Here is a 15787-nt window from a genome sequence, read left to right on the forward strand (position 1 = left end):
CCAAATCTCAATTGATAGGTTTTCCTAATGGTGGAAATAGTTATTTTTTAAATATATCTTTAATCTTTTTTTTTAAGTCCAGTCATTAATCCCATTCTGTTCTGCCCTACAATATTTCCTCATCCTATTCCTTTTTCTCCATCTCCAGGAGAATGTCCACAGTCCCCCACACCCTACTACACCCTCCCTGACCTCCCCATTCCCTGGGACCTCAAATTTCTCAAGAGTTAGGTGCATCTTCTCTCACTGAGGCCAGACCACACAGTCCTCTCCTGTGTAGGTTTCTGTGGCCTTGGATCAGCTAGCATATGCCACCTGGTTGATAGCTCAGTGTCTGAGAAATCTCAGGGTTCTTGGTTAGTTGAGACTACTGGTCTACCTATGGGGTCACCATCCTCCTTAGCTTCTTTCATCCTTTCCCTAATTCTAACACAGGAGTCCCCAGCCTTGGTCCATTGAGTTGGGTATAAGAATCTGCTTCTGTCTCAGTCAGCTGCTTGTTGGGACTCTTGGAGGGCAGCCATGCTAGGCTTCCATTTGTAAGTACACTATAGCATCAGTAATAGTGTCAGGTCTTGGAGCCTTGACTTGAGATGGGTCCAAATTTGGGCCAGACATGGGACCTTCTTTCTTTCAGTCTCTTCTCCGTTTTTGTCCTTGAAGTTCTTTTAGACAGGGACAATTCTGAGTCAGAGCTTTTGACTGTAGTATGGCAACTGATAGAGGGCTAATATCCAAAATATATAAAGAGCTCAAGGTGTAGGGGATTTAGCTCAGGGATAGAGCACATAGCAGGCTTATTTATAATAGCCAGAAGCTAGAAAGAGCCCAGATGTCCTTTAACAGAGGAATGGGTACAGAAAATGTGTTACAGTTACACAATGGAGCACTACTCAGCTATTAAAAACAATAAATTCATGAAATTCTTAGGCAAATGATCACAACTAGAAAATATCACCCTGAGTGAGGTAACCAAATCACAAAAGAACACACATGGTATGCACCCACTAATAAGTAGATACTAGCCCAAAAGCTCAGAATACCCAAGATACAATTCATAGACCACATGAAGCTCAAGAAGGAAGACCAGAGTGTGGATGCTTCAGTCCGTCTTAGAACCAGTAACAACATACACACAGGAACAAATATGGAGACAAAGTGTGAAGCAGAGACTGAAGGACAGGCCATCCAGAGAGATCCCCACCTGGGGATCCATCCCATATACACTCACCAAACATGGACACTATTGTGGATGCCAAGAAGTGCATGCTGACAGGAGCCTGATATTGCTTTCTCCTGAGAGGCTTTGCCAGAGCCTGACATATACAGAGGTAGATGCTCTCAGCCAACCATTGAACTGATCACAGGTCTTCAATGGAGGAGTTAGGGGAAGTACTGAAGGAGCTTAAGTGGTTCGCAACCCCATAGGAAGAACAACAATATCAACCAACCTGAGTTCCCAGGAACTAAATCGCCAAGCAAGCAGTACACATGGAGGGACCCATAGCTCCAGCCCTATATTTAGCAGAGGATGACCTTGCTGGGCATCATTGGGAGAAGAGGCCCTTGGTCTTGTGAAGGCTTGATGCCCCAGTGTAGGAGAATTAGAGGGCAGGAAGGCAGGAGTGGATGGGTGAGTGGGTGGAAGCACACTCTCATAGAAGCAGGAGGGGGGATGAGATAGAAGTTTCTGGAGAAGAAATCAGTAAAGAGGATAATATCTGAAAAGTAAATGAGGAAGCCAGCTATACACCCAGCAGCCAGTGAGGAGGAGGAAGACTACACAGTTGAGACCAGCCCTGCAGTTCAGAGGATCCTGTCTGCAGGCCTCCAGCAAGAGCCTTCTGGTTTCCTCCTTCAGATCAGGAACACCCCCGGACATAGCACGCCATCTCCAAGCAGCATAAGAAGCCAGCTATGTACACAGCTGCTGGAGGAGAAAGCCAGCATAGCCTGCATCCAGAGTTGATTGGGGCCAAAGAGCTACATACCCAAATACAATTACAAGAGAGTGGGTCTAGGCTGCCATCATTGCTCCTGTGACTGGGTAACAGATTGATAGGTAGGGGTCACCAGAGTAGAGGATCGCTTGGGACATAACCTACCAGGACTCCATCTGCACCCAGGAACTCGGCAGCACCACAGCAATTTGTGCCAGGGGAAAGCAGGTCACCCAGGATTGTTGAGATAGGCCTGCAGGCACATAGGAGGGGCATGCTCCAGCCAATGAGAGCAGGCTCAACTAACACCAGAGATAGCCAGATGGTAAAAAGCAAATGTGTGAAAGTTGCTAACAGAAATCAAGGCAATATGGCACCATCCGAACCCAATTCTTCTACAACAGCAAGTCCTGGATACCCCAACACACCAGGAAAGCAATATTTGGGTTTATAATCACAGGTCATGATGCTGATGGAGGGCTTCAAGAAGGACATAATAACGCACTTAAAGAAATACAGGAGAACACAAGTAAACAGGGAGAAGCCCTTGAAGAACTAAGGGAAAACACAACAAAACAGGTGAAGGAATTAAACAAAGCCATCCAGGATCTAAAGAAGGAAGTAGAAACAATAATGACATCATAAAGAGAGACATCTCGGGACAATGAAAACCTAAGAAAGAAGTCAGGAGTCACGGATCCAAGCATCAACAACAGAATACAAGTGATACAAGAGAGAATCTCAGATGCAGAAGATACCATAGAAAGCATTGATACAATAGCCAAAGAAAATGAAAAATGCAAAAAGCTCCTGACCCAAAATATCCAGGAAATCCAGGACAAAATGAGAAGATCTCATTATAATCTAAAGATTATAGGTATAGAAGAGAGTGAAGATTTCCAACTTAAAGGGCCAGTAAATGTCTTCAACAAAATTATAGAAGAAAACTTCCCTAACCTAAAGAAAGACATTTCCATGAACATAAAAGATGCCTACAGAACTCCAAATAGATTTCACCAGAAAAGAAATTCTTCCCGTCACATAATAATTAAAATACAAAATGTACTAAACAAAGAAAGAATATTAAAAGTAGAAAGGGAAAAAGGTCAAGTAACATATAAAGGTAGACCTACCGAAATTACACAGGTTTTCTCTCCAGAGACTATGAAAGCCAGAAGAGCCTGGGCAGATGTCAGGCAGACCTTAAGGGAACACAAATGCCAACCCAAACTGCTATATCCAGCAAATCTCTCAATTACCATAAATGGAGAAACCAAGGCTTTTCATGACAAAAACAAATTTACACAGTATCTTTCCACAAATCCAGCCATTCAAAGGATAATAAATGGAAAACACTAGCAAAAGGAAGGAAATTAAACACAAGAAAAAGCAAGAAAGTAATCTTTCAACAAAAGAAGATATCCACACAAACATAAAAATTACATAAAAAATATCAGGAAGCAACAATTACTATTCCTTAATATCTCTTAACATCAACGGACTCAATTCCCCAGTAAAAAGACATAGGCTAACAGACTGGATTTTTAAACAAGACCCCACATTTTGCTGCATACAGGAAATGCATCTCAGTGTGAAGACAAACACTACCTCAGAGTAATAAGCTGGAGAACAGTTCTCCAAGCAAATGGTCCCAGGAAGCAAGCTGGAGTAGCCATTCTAATATTCAATAAAACAGAGTTTCAACCAAAAGTCATCAAAAAAGACACAGAAGGACACTTTATACTCATCAAAGGAAAAATCTACCAGGAAAAACTCTCAATTTTAAACATCTATGCCACAAATACAATGGCACAGGCATTCATAAAGGAAACCTTACTAAAGCTTAAAGCACACATGGTACCCAACACAATAATTATGGGGGACTTAAACACCCCACTCTCTTCAATGGACAGATCAGGGAAAAACAACCTAAATAAAGTCACAGTGAAACTAAGAGAAGTTTTGTACCATATGGATTTAATAGATATCTATAGAACATTTCATCCTAAATCAAAAAAAATATGCCTTCTCAGTACCTCATGGTTCCTTCTCCAATATTGACTATATAATTGGTCACAAAACAGACCTCAACAGATATAAGACAAACTAATTCTGTGCCACATATCAGATCACTATGGAATAAGAATGGTCTTCAATAGCAACAAAAACGCCAGAAAACCCACATATACATGGAATCTGAACAATGCTCTACTCAGTGATACCTTGGTTAAGGAAGAAATAAGGAAAGAAATCAGAGACTTTTTAGAACTTAATGAAAATAAAGGCACAACATACCCAAATTTATGGGGCACAATGAAAGCAGTGCTAAGAGGGAAACTCATAGCTCTAAGTACCTCCAAAAGGGAGCTGGAGAGAGCATACACTAGCAGCTTAACAGCTAGTGTAACCTAAAATCTTTAGAACAAAAAGAAGTTAATACACCCAAGAGGAAATCATCAAACTCAGGGCTGAAATCAAGCAAGTAGAAACAAAAAGAACTATACAAAGAACCAACAAAAGCAGGAGGTAGTTCTTTGACAAAATCAACAAGATAGATAATCCTTTAGCCAGATGAACCAAAGGGCACAGAGACAGTATCCAAATTAACAAAATCAGAAATGAAAAAGGGGGAAATAACAACAGAAAATAAGAAAAATTTAAAAATTATCATATCCCACTCCAAAAGCCTATACTCAACACAACTGGAAAATTTGGATGAAATGGACAATTTCCTAGACAGATACCAACTACCAAAATTTAATCAAGACCAGGTAAACAATCTAAATGGTCCCATAACCCCTAAAGAAATAGAAGTGGTCATTGACAGTCTCCCAACCAAAAAAAGCTCAGGACCAGTTGGCTTTAGTGCAGAATTCTATCAGACACTCAAAGGAGATCTAATACCAATACTCTTCAAACTATTCCACAAAATAGAAACAGAAGGAACATTACTCAACTCATTCTATGAAGCCTCAGTTTCATAGATACCAAAACCACACAAAAATCCAACAAAAAAAGAGAACCTTAGACCAATTTTCCTTATGAATATCAATGCAAAAATACTCAATAAAATTCTTGCCAACCAAATCCAAGAACACATCAAAATGATCATTCACCATGATCAAGTAGGCTTCATCCCAGGGATGCAGGAATGGTTCAATATACAATTCAACAATGTAATCCACTTCATAACAAACTCAAAGAAAAAACCCACATGGTCATTTCATTAGATGCTGAAAAAGCATTTGATAAAATTCAGCATTCTTTCATGTTTAAGGTTTTGGAAATAACAGGAATTCAAGGCCCATACCTAAACATAATACAAGCAATATTCAGCAAACCAGTAGCCAACTAAAATCAAACTAAATGGAGAGAAACTTGAAGCAATCCCACTAAAATCAGGGACTAGACAAGGCTGCCCTCTCTGTCCATATTTATTTAATATAATACTTGACATTCTAGCCAGAGCAATTAGACAACAAAAGGAGGTCAAAAGGATACAAATTGGAAAGTAAGAAGTCAAACTATCACTATTTGCAGTGATATAATAATATCTTTAAGCGACCCAAAAACTCCACCAGAGAACTCCTACAACTGATACACAACTTCAGGAATGTGGTTGGATATCAAATTAACTCAAGCAAATCAGTAGCCTTCCTATACTCAATGGATAATCAGGCTGAGAAAGAAATGAGGGAAATGACACCCTTCACAATAGCCACAAATAATATAAAGTATCTTGATGTGACTCTAACCAAACAAGTGAAAGATCTGTATGACAGAAACTTCAAGTCTTTGAAGAAAGAAATCCAAGAAGTCCTCAGAAGATGAAAAAATCTTCAATGCTCTTGGATTGGCAGAATTAATATAGTAAAAATGCCCATCTTGCCAAAAGCAATCTACAGATTCAATGCAATCCCCATTAAATCCCAACTCAATTTTTCATAGACTTAGAAAGAGCAATTCTCAAATTCATCTGGAATAACAAAAACCCAGGATAGCTAAAATTATTCTCAACAGTAAAAGAACTTCTCAGGGAATCAGTATCCCCGACCTCAAGTAGTACTACAGAACAATTGTGTTAAAAAGTGCATGGTATTGGCACAGTGACAGGTTAAGTATATCAACAGAATAGAATTGAAGACCCGGAAATTAACCCACAGAATATGGTCACTTGATCTTTGACAAGGGAGCTACAACCATCTAGTGGTAAAAAGATAGCCTTTTCAACAAATGGTGCTGCTTCAACTGGAGGTCAGCATGCAAAAGAATGCAAATTGATCCATTCTTATCTCCTTGTACTAAGCTCAACTCCAAGTAGATCAAGAACCTCCACACAAAAGCAGACACACTGAAACTAATAGAAAAGAAACTGGGGAAGACCCTTGAGGACATGGGCACAGGGGAAATTTTCCTCAACAGAACTTATATGCTCCAATAGCTTATGCTCTAAGATCAAGAATGGACAAATGGGAACTCATAAAATTACTGACTTTCTGTAAGGTAAAGGACATTGTCAAAAGGACAAAATGGCAACCAACAAATTGGGGAAAAAAATCTTTCCCAACACTACATTAGACAGAGGGCTTATATCCAAGATATACAAAGAACTTAAGAAGGTAGACTCCAGAGAGCCAAATAACACCTTTGAAAAATGGGGTACAGAGCTAAACAAAGAATTTTCACCTGAGGAATATCGAATGGCTGAGAAGTACCTAAAGAAATGTTCAACATCCTTAGTCATCAGGAAAATGCAAATCATCAGGGAAATGCAAATCTGCCGCAGTGGCCCAGTGAAGTCTGTAAACATGATATTTTACAGACAGAGGCGAAAGAAAAAATGTCTCCTGGGAATAACGGACCTCTCTGTATATTTAGAAGCTGAAAATCTCACTTGGCAATTTCCTAAACTCTCCTCTTTCCTTATAGCTGAGACATGGTATAACCAAGCAAATATAGATATGTAAGAATCCATCTTATAGCAAAAAATTCTGCTTTGCTTTGCTCCAACCATTTATGTTATTATGGTAGAAAAGGCATTCCAGAAATTCCAGTCACAAGTTCTTTTTTTTTTTTTTTTTTTTTTTTTTTTTTTTTTTTTTTTTGGTTTTCTAGTCACTGCCTTTCAGGGCAGGTAGATTCCAAACAATAGGCCAGAGTAAGAAGATTTACATCTAAAGAAACTCTCAGTACTAATGGATATTGGGCAAGGTAGAGAGAATTTACATTTGAGTTGATACCTAGTCCCATAGCTACTATCTTCCCCAAGTTTAATCCAGTTCTGCCTTTAACTCTTGATTTTGCTTGCAGACAGGCTATCTCAGGCTCACCTGAATAGCAAGGGAAATTTATGAGTAACTGGCTTTTTGTGTTACAGGTCCCACCTAGGGAGTCCTTGAGAAAAACAAACCTTTCTTAGCTTATCCAGGTGTGATTCAGGATACAGTTTATACTTAATACTCAGGAAGACTCAATTGGGTCAGAGAGAGAGAGAGAGTAGAGAGACAGTAGACAACTTTTACTCAGGCAGTAGATACTTTCTACTCAGAGAGACACTCAGAGGAAGAATGAGTTCGTTAGTTCAGATGTATATGATGCTTAATTTGAGATGTTAACTTGACTGGACTTTGGCAGATACCCGAAAATACATTCAGATTTCAAACCACCTCTGTAGTCATGTCAATTTGTAATTCCCGCCGGACCTGTGTCTTCCTGGACCAAAGAATGCTGGTTATCCTGCAGCAGACCCACGGTCTGTAACACAAAGCAAAACAACCCTGAGATTTCACCTCACACCAGTCATAATGGCTAATATCAAAAACTCAGGAGAAACAGAGGTGCTGGTGAGAATGTGGAGAAAGAGGAAAACTCCTCCACTGCTGGTGGGGTTACAAATTTGTATTTCCACTCTGGAAATCAGTCTGGTGGTTCCTCAGAAAACTGGGAATGATTCTTCCAGAGGACCCTGCTATACCACTCCTGGGCATATACCCAGAGGATTCCCCATCATGTAATAAGGATACACGCTCCACTATGTTCATAGCAGCCCTATTTATAATAGCCAGAAGCTGGAACGAATCCAGATGTCCCTCAATGGAGGAATGGATACAGAAAATGTGGTATATATGTATATATATATATATATATATATATATATATATATATATATATATATATACACACACAATGGAGTCAATGGAGTACTATTCAGCCATTAGAAACAATGAATTCGTGAAATTCTTAGACAAATGGATGGAACTGGAGAATATCATCCTAAGTGAGGGAACACAGTCTCAAAAGAACACTCACAGTATAGAAACTTGGACTACCCAAGGCACAATTCACATACCAAATGATGCCCAAGAAGAAGAAAGGAGTGGCCCCTCATCCTGGAAAGTCTCAGTGTAGCAGTGTAGGGGAAATACCAGAACAGCGAAGTGGAAAAGGGTGGATTGTGGAACAGAGGGAGAGAAGAGGGCTTATGGGACTTTCTGGGGTGGGGGATCCAGGAAAGGGGAAATCATTTAAAATGTAAATTAAGAATATATCTAATAAAAAAGAAAAGCAAATAAAGAAAATATCCAATTAAAAAAACACAGCTCAAGAAGCTTACCTCTAAAAAAGCATGCAACTCAATCAAAAAATGTAGTATATAACTAAACAGAGAATTCACAACAGAGGAATCTCGAATGGCAGAGAAGCACTTAAAGAAATGTTCAAAGTCCTTAGAGATAGGCAAATGCAAATCAAAATGACCCTGAGATTGCATCTTACACCAAGCAGAACGGCTAAAATAAAAAACTTAGGTGACAGCACATGCAGTTTAGGATGTGAAGAAAGGGGAACACTCCTCCATTGCTTATATGATTGCAAACTGATACAACTACTTTGGAAATCAATCTGGAGGTTCTTCAGAAAATTAGAAATAGATATACCTGAAGACCCAGCTATACCACTTCTGGGCATATACCCAAATGATGCCCCATCTTGCCACAAAAATCACATGCTCCATTAGATTCATAACAGCCTTATTTGTGATAGTCAGAAGCTGGAAACAACCCAAATGTCCCACAATGGAAGAATGGATACAGAAAATGTGGTGCATTTACACAATGGAATACTATTGTGTAAATATCATCCTTCATGGAGTATCTGAGACCCAAAAGGACATGCATAGTATGCACTCACGAATAAGTAGATATTAGCCAAAAGTACCCAGGATAAAATCCACAGAACTCAAAACGATTTAACAATCCATAGGGCCCAAGTGAGGATGCTTCAATCCTATTAGGGAGGGAGAAGAAACCAGCGGGCAGAGGGAGGGAGGGAACGGGGTGGGAGTGAGGAAGGGCAGTGGCTGGAGAAAAGAGGAACATGATAATGTATTGAGAGGGGACTAGAAGTCAGCAGAATGAATGGAAATATACAAAATGAGGAAGTGATAGGTGGGGGAACCCTCTAGAATGTACCAGAGACTGGGGAGGTGAGAATCTCAAGTCTCAAAGGGAGGGACCTTAGATGAATTGATTAACAGTGGCAAGAGGGAACTTGGAGAATGTACCTCCAGTAGAAGGACAGGGCATCAAGGAAATAGTATTTTCAAGTACAGTAGTGTTGGGAATATCTTCTTTAGTGTTAATTAAACTTTCACTGTATCTCATTCACATAAAAGCTTGTCTTAGTAAAAGTTTAAAAAATATTCTGAGTTTTAGCAAACAGAACCCTAGGTCCCAATGGGATGTTTCATGATTAGACCCATGCTTGGATAACACACACTGTATCTGGCAGATATGTTCCCTCCAGCACAGATAACACTTGAAGCAAGATTTTCTAATGGCTCATTGATTTAGGATTCTATGAAGACTTAATTAGATGTACAAATTTCATTTATGGAGCAATAGCTGTATAGGTTTTACAATACTAACGAGCTCAGACTATTAAAAAGCACTCAACGGGTTATAATGCCAGCATTTACGCATTCTACAAAACATAATGCCAATCCTGAAATGAAATCACTACATGAAGTACATTCTCTTCTGTGATGAGTAGGGTTCCACAATGGCCAGCCTTTATGGAATGTATACGTGCCTGAAAGAGCTAGATCATCTTCACAGTTTTCAATACTTTGTCAGAAAATTCATAGGACTGGCTCAGGGAGAGGGTCATGGATTACAGATTTTCCTGCTTACATCTGAAGTGACCATGCCATATTTCAGTTCTGACTTTTTACCTTCGGATCTCTAACATGAGCTGTCTTCACTACAGTTGGAGTGCTTTCTCAGCACAGGTACTACAGAAGGTGTGCCTTTGGAAAGAAAATTCCTCCTAGTGGGAACTGAAAATAAAACTGTCATTTTTACAGAATCGTGATGTTCACTCTGCAACATCTTTCAGGAAGACCAAAGAACATTCATTATTTCATTTTCAATTAAAACAGTACATTTAGAAAGGAAAACACTACAGAATAGATGCAGTTACCTCATTCTGGAAGACTCTGAGTGAGAAACAAATCTTGAGACTAAAAAGCCTTTTCTATTGTACTAATGATAATATTTTCATGATTTTAAAAATGTTTCCATATTTTGTTAAACCTTTATTATAACTGGAATGATGCTTCTACCCATTGTTTTCATTTATCAGTGTGGAACATAGTGTGAAAAATCCTAATTCTTATTAGCTCTTCTTTGCTTTGAAATAATTTCTAGGGAGTTGATTTCTAAGGTCCTCACTCAGGAATTAGCTAGACCTCATTCCACATACATCACTTCCTCACAGAACTTATTAACAAATAGATAAGTCCTTCAAATTCTCTAGAGGACGTATGTAATTATCTTAGGTTTATTGATTCCATCTATTCATTGGGCTCACCTGCAGGACTCCTGGTAATATTTCACAGAAAAACATAGATTTAACAACCATGTGATTTTTATATTTTATGATAATGTATAGGCAACACTTGCTAATTTAAACACTTGCTAATGTTGACAAGAACTCTTATGTGTAGTACAATTCCTTTACTTAATGAAACATAGATTGTGCTATAATACTATGTTTATAATATATATTTTTAATTATCAATAAGACTAAGAACTTAAAAGATTCTAGAAACTTTCTAACTGGGTTTTCTTTTATACCTTTTAAAATGTTATATTATTATTACTATTATTATTGTTACTACTATTTTATTTACTTACAATGTGGCTGTTACCACCCCTCCCAATCTCCCCTCCCACAGTTCCTCATCCCATTCTTCCTTCACCCAAAAGCCAAGAGGATACTCCCCCACCTCCAGTCTCCTAGGCCTCTGCCTCTCTAGGACCTCAAGCTTTGAAGGATTAGGCAAATGTTCTCCTACTGAAGTTAGACAAGGCAGTCCTGTGCTATATATGTGTCCTGGGTGTTGGATCAGCTCCTGTATGCTTCCTGGTGGGTGACTTGGTGTCTGGGTGCTCCCAGGGTTCCGGGTTAATTCCGATATGGTTGCCCTCCTTTTCCTCTTCTGCCATCCTTCCCCTTATTTAACCATAGGGGTCCCCGACTTCAGTCCGGTGATTCAGTGTAAGTATTTACATCTCCCTCAGCTGCTGGTTGGACCTCTAAGAGGATAGCCATGCTAGGCTCCTGGTTATAAACACACCATAGCATCAGTGACAGTGTCAGGCCTTGGTCTCCCCATGAGATGGATCACCAGTTTGGCCTATCACAGGACTGCCTTTCCCTCAGTCTCTTCTCCTTTTTTGTCCCTGCAGTTATTTTAGGCGGGAACAATTTTGGGTCAGGAGTTTTGACTGTGAGTTGGTAACTCTACCCTTCCTCTTGAGGCTCTCTCTATCTACTGAAGGTGGACTCTTCAGTTTCCCTCTCCCCACTGTTGGGCAGTTCATCTAAGGTCACTCCCATTGAGTCCTGAGAGTCTCACATCTCCCTGGTCTCTGGTACTTTCTAGAGGACCTCCCCACCTCCTAATCTCTGAGGCTGTATATTTCCTTTCATTCTGCTGGCCCTCCATACTTCTATCTCTACCCCACCCTATACCTGATCCTGTTCCTCCTTTCCCTTCCCCCTCTCTTTCCCCTCTCCAACACAAATCCCCCTTCCCTCCCTCCCTCTTACTCCCATGATTATTTTCTTCCCCCTTCTAAGTTGGATGGAAGCATCCTCACTTGTCTTTCTGCTTGTTAAACTTCTTAAATTCTGTGGGTTGTATCCTAGGTATTCCATAATTTTTGGCTAATATCCACTTATTAGTGAGTACATACCATGTATGTCATTTTGAGTCTGGCTTACCTCACTCAGGATGATATTTTCTAGTTACATCCTTTTGCCTTCCAAACTCCTTGTTCTTAATAGCTGAACAGTATTCCATTGTGTAAACAGGCCACATTTTTTGTATCCATTCTTCATTTGAGGGACATCTGTGTTGTTTCCAGCTCCTAGCAATTAAAAATAAATCCACTATGAACATTATGGGGCACATGCCACTGTGGTATGGTGGGGCATCTTTTTAAGGGTACAGATTAATTGAGACTACCAGTCCTCCTACAGGGTCGCCCTCCTCCTCAACTTCTTTCAGCCTTCCCTAGTTCAAGAACAGGGGTCAACTGCTTCTGTTCATTGGTTGGGTGCAAATATCTGCATCTGACTTGTTCAGCTGCTTCTTGGGTCTTCAGGAGTGCAGTCATGCCAGGTCCCTTTTTGTGAGCACTTCACAGCCTTAGTTAAGGCTTGATATGTCCCCTTGAGCTGGATCCCACTTTGGGCCTGTTGCTGGAACTTCTTTTCCTCAGGTTTCTCTCCTAAGAGGCATTTCATCTAAGGTCTCTCCCTTTGAGTCCTGAGTTTCTCACCTCCCAGGTCTCTGGTGCATTCTGAGGGGTCCCCACAACCTCCTATCTCCCTAGGGTGCCTGTTTCCATTCTTCCTGCTGGCCCTTGGGGCTTCAGTCCTTTTCCCTCACCCAATACCAGATCAGGTTCCCCTCTCCTTTCCACTCCTTCACCCCCTCATCTACTCTCTCTCCAAGGTCCCTCCCTCCCTCCCCACAGGTGATTACTTTGTTCTCCCTCCTAAGTGGGACTGAGTCTTCCTCACTTGAGCACTTACTTCCGTTTGTCGACATTTTGAGTTCTGTGGATTTTGAGGGATTTGTTTGCTTCCTATTTAAGGGCTTCTATCTGTTTAGCTGTGTTTTTCTGCATTTCTTTAAGTGAGTTATTTATATTCTCCGTAAAAGTCTCTATTATCTTTATGAGATGGGATTTTAGATCAGCATCGTGCTTTTCCGGTGTGTTGGGGTGTCCAGGGTTTACTGAGGTGGGAGAGTTGAATTCTTATGGTTTCAAAGTGTATTGGCTTCTGTTGATTAGGATCTTGTACTTGCCTCTGGCCATTTAGCTGGCCTGGGTGTCTCTCTCTGGAGCCAGCCTCCTGTGAGGCTTATATATTTAATTGCAGTAGATCCTGGGAGATCTGTGGCCTTAGCAGCAGCAGATCTCTTGGGAGACCAGCAGACTATGGGGTGTTGTTTGTGGCAGACACTCATATCTGCTACAGGTGCAGACTGGAGGGCTTCTTTTATTCCTTAATTAAGAAAAGATACCTATTTCTCCAGCTATAAGTCAATGCTCATGGACAACTGTTATTTATCATGATATAGAAATAAAATGAACATCATTAGTCACTCATGTAATCACTGACTCCAGTTTGTTCAGAGTATCTGTTGAAATAGTAATAGAATTCTGAGTTGGGAAATCTCACACCTCATTAATGTGTTTTGACTGACTTAAATAAGCATAGCTTGGATTTAAATAGATTTAAATTTTCATAAAATATGTGAAAATGGCATGCAATATAAAGATATTTTACTAGTGAATTTATATCAGTCCCTCTTATATAATAACTTCATTTATCTAATATTTGATAAATTCTTTGGTTGTACAAAGAGGTCATATTTCAAACATATTTTGTAAGTTAGCAGTAGTAGATTACTTCCAAAGACTAGATTATAAGGCAGAAAACCGTATTTAATGATGCAGAAAATTCTTTACCCAAGAGACTAATATGATATCAAATACTTTGTATATCTCCTATTAGGCTTGAGATTAACAGTTTATACTTTTTAACATTCTTCTAAACATGTCATAAGTCAGTCAAATCATAGAAATATATCCTACAAACTCAAGTTGAGACTCAATATAAAATTCTGACTCTACAAACTGTCAAGGTCATCTAAACATGGGAACTTCAGAAATATTCAGAAATATCAAAAGTAAGTATGTAAGAGATTGTTAAAAATCAGAAAAGGCCGAGGAGATGTGAAAGGAGATACAGTGTGGAAGCCAGGAGTTTGGGAAAATTGTCAATGTCTTGAATCTCTTAAGTTCCTAGTGAGTGACAAATGAAAACTTCGTACAAAATATGATATGGCAATAGAAGATATTATCATCAAGGGGAACAGCATGAAGGGTTTATAAAGATTTGTCCCATTACATTTATAACTTTCTTATAAATCTAAAACAATTCCAAAACAGATTAGTTTAAAACATGAATTTATAGAACTAGTCTTGCTCAGTGTGGTGGTTTGGATATGCTTGGCTCAAGAAGTGGCACGATTAGGAGGTATGGTCTTGTTGGAGTTGGTATAGTCTTGTTGCAGGAAGTGTGTCACTCTTGGGGTGGTATTTGAGATCCTCCTCCTAGTTGCCCAAAGGCAGTCTTCTCCTATTTGTATTTGGAACAAGATGTAGTTACCTGCCATGTTTCCCACTATGATGATAATGGACTGAACCTCTGAACCTGTAAGCCACCCCAATTAAATGTTGTTCTTTATATGAGTTGCCTGGAACATGATGTTTCTTCACAGCAATAGAAACCCTAAGACAGAAGTTGGTTCCAGGAATGGAATACTTATGTTATAGACCTGACCATGCTTTTGTTCAGAAGGATGCGGATTGTGGGACTTTGGATTTGGAAAGCAGTGGAATGTTTTAAATGAGGCTTTATATTCTAGTAGGAATATGGAATACATGGGTGCTGAGGGTGATTTGAAATCTGGAAATTGTTCTTATGATGTTTTGGTAAAGTGTTTGCTGCTTTTTGTCCTTCTTTAAAGAGTCTGCCTAAGACTAAGATAAAGAGATTTATATTAACTGCATTGACAAAAGAGGTCTTAAAAACCCAAGTTTAGAATCTGTGCTGTAGTTCACTCTCAGGAAGATCATTTTGATCAAGCATAGCAAACTGAGAATGGAAAAATACAAAATATGTGGTTGAAATAATAAAGTGATACAATGGAGCTAAATCCTGTGTTCCAGGAGATAAACAGATTAAGGAAGTGGTAAATTCTGACCAAGATCCTACCCATTAAGCTTATTGTTTTAAGCTTTTGCAGTTGAACAAGGGATGATTATATCTAAGCATTATTATTACCTAGTTATTGCTTACATTTGGACTTTTCATCTGAAATAAACTACAATCCAGAAATGGAGGACACACCTGTGATTCAGATCTTGAGTCTGGAAGACACACGCTTTTGATCTGGATCTTGAGATATAGTGGCCATGAAAAGCTTAGGCACTGCCATGGAGGTACACACCTTTAATTCCAGGAGACAGAGGCATGGAGTTCTCTCTTTACCAGGCTGGCCCTGAACTCAGAGATCTCCAGGCCAGCCTGGTAAAGAGAGAACTCCAGGTAATGAAAAGTTTAGTTCCAGGCATGGTAATACATGCCTTTAATCCTGGAACTCAGGAGATCTCTGAGCTCACAGTCAGTCTGGTCTCCAGAGAAAGTTTCAGGAACAGCCAAGCTTTGACAGTGAAAGAAACCATCAGAAAAGAGAAAGCTGC

Source organism: Apodemus sylvaticus, chromosome 13 (assembly GCF_947179515.1).
Source record: "Apodemus sylvaticus chromosome 13, mApoSyl1.1, whole genome shotgun sequence".
Lineage (NCBI taxonomy): Eukaryota > Metazoa > Chordata > Mammalia > Rodentia > Muridae > Apodemus > Apodemus sylvaticus.